This window comes from Sinocyclocheilus anshuiensis, unplaced genomic scaffold (genome assembly GCF_001515605.1).
Source record: "Sinocyclocheilus anshuiensis isolate Anshui unplaced genomic scaffold, SAMN03320099.WGS_v1.1 scaffold913, whole genome shotgun sequence".
In the NCBI taxonomy this organism is placed as follows: Eukaryota; Metazoa; Chordata; class Actinopteri; order Cypriniformes; family Cyprinidae; genus Sinocyclocheilus; species Sinocyclocheilus anshuiensis.
The window spans coordinates 860,459-863,141 of NW_015554131.1; positions in this window are offsets into that span (position 1 = coordinate 860,459).

Genomic DNA, 2,683 nt, shown 5'->3' on the forward strand with positions numbered 1-2,683 from the left:
ATTCAGATCCAGCTATGATGTGACTGACTTGAAGGCTCCTGAAATACCCCACGGATGTCACAAGCCTCAAAAGCTTCACATGGCATGTCGGAGTGAGTCGTGTGGTCTTCAGTCACTAACGGTGGCTGTCGGTTCTGGACAATTAACCCTGCATCCATCCAGCCCACGCCACATATCTCTCTGTCAGCCCTCCAGGCATTCAGGTCATCCTCCTTAAATCTCCCTGCTCCAACTACAAACTCCAAAAAACCACTGCAAACCATGGGCTCTGTCTCCAGATCTGCTGTTTTCTTTTTGTATTCAGAATCAGTAAGGCTGGGGCTGAGAAAAAAACTACGACGGCTTGAAACAAAGGAGCTGAGATCCCCTCAGGGCCACGGTCACACCAGCATAGATGCCAGATTCATATTGTATGAGCATGAAATTATTATAGTGTGGAATACTGTTCTATGCATTGCCTTCATTGCGACTTGGATCATATCCACTAATCATATCTGTCACCTTTTACAACACATGAATAAAATGCAGAATAAATCATTTTTGATAATTTTTTAAGGTACAACTTTAACCTTCAGCCAAATACTTTGCTTACCTTACAGCTCTCAATTTGAGCAGATTTATTATCTGCCATCTCTGCAAACAAGGTGCTATTGAAGCAAGCCACGTGTGGAATTAAGAAAGGCTGAAACACAAGGGGGAGTTGCAGCGCGGGAAGGCAGGTAAATAACTCTTAGACCTCTGCTAAATCACAGCTTGTTTGAAACAACTCAACTTCTGGAGCAGACCAATGAAAAGCACTACCATGATTTGCTGCTCCATGACCAGCTGTGCGGCACTTGAATGTAGTTCTCTCTCTAAGGAAGCCTTCCACACATGCACCATGGATGTCCTTCCCTTTACACTTTGCTCCAAGACCAGAACCATTAATTATGGAATGAGTTGAATCCAAGGAGAAGGATTGTTTGTTCCAGAAAGGGCGTCTGACTTAAATGGCTGGAATGAAATTTCATAGACAGACAAGGCTAATGACAATTTGAAACACTTAGCAGTATGGATTGGTGATGGAGTGCTGATGTGTTTGCTCTCTGAGGAGAGTGGAGCAGACCCAGACAGAAAGTGCATTAAGATCTCCTTTTCTGTTGTACATTAATAGAACTACTGGAATACCCCTAATGGCATGCATTATAGATGGAGTAATCAGAAGTGATTTAGAAATGACAAAGTGATAAAGTTGTATAATAATAATAATAATAATAATAATATATATATGTATATGTATATGTATATGTATATGTGTGTGTGTGAATGCATAAATAAATAAATAAATACCTGAAACGAGATTTGCAGAGAAATACTGGAATACCTAATGGCATGCATTATAGATGGAGTAATCAGAAGTGATTTAGCAATGGCAAAGTGAAAATGTTGTATAATAATACAAAATATATAATATATAATAATAAAAATATATCTAATATCATTTAAAAAATATTATATAATATATAATTATATATGTTTTAATTATATAAAAAAACTAGATAAAAACAAAATTGGTCTTTCATTCTTATTTAATGATCTGCTCAGAAAATCCAACAAAAGCAAACAACCAAAATTGCAAAAGGATTAATTAACCTGTAATATTTACCTGAAACAAGATTTAGAGAAAACTTTTTAAAAACACTGACCCATCCACATAATTTCACTCACTTCCACTCTCTTGTTGCCCACACACAACTCAGTGTTTGCCCGCTGCTGGCGCATTCTTCCTTCTCTCAGCAAGCCACCCCATCATCCCATTAAGAGTCTGAGACACACATCCAGTGACCAGGTCAATCGATAATGATGCAGACTTCTCTTATTAGGAGAAGGAGCCCAACTGCCAGGCAACCTGCCACTGTCCTTCTCACCTCATCACAGATACAGTAATACAGACTCCACGATGCACAAGCCTATGGTGATATGGAAAAACTTGACAGATGGAGTATAGTATTCACATGGCTTAGATCTGTGAATCACAGAAGTATGTGGCAGTTGGCACTCCGAGTTATTCAGGAAGGATAAATTATGTAGCTATTTCAAAGCAAGGATATGCATGCAGGTTAAAAACATTAATAAATTATGTTTTGGCCCAAGGGAAGCTAGCAGTATAGCTGAGAATGCATATATAATATAACACATTTTTAGTGAATTCTCATTGGAAGCATGTTATAGACTTTAGAAAATGGCTGCATTGATTTCAGAGACTCCCTCAAATGGAGACTCCACATTACCACTTAGAGCTTGAATGAAGAAAGCAGCAGAAGATTCATTTACATACCAAAGAGGACCCGGGCACAAGAGCATCGACCACTGACACAGAAAGAAAATCGATTTTCATCTTAAAAAAACGTTTTTACAATATATTTTCAGACTTACTCTATTTATTTATTTTTTTTTGCAAAGTAAAATCTATATACTTTCCTGGAAGGAATAAAAGGATGTCATGAATAATAACTACAGCACAGTTTAATCTAGTTAGTGGTGCTTGCTAAACTTCACTATTCTCATTCCTAAGAGTAGGTAAGGTTTTTTTTTGTGATAATGACAAATTATAGCTCAAACCATGAGTATTGTTGAAGAAAAATGTGCTATAACAGAACTTTGCTAAGATCTATGGATGGACAAGGATAGATATAATGTATCT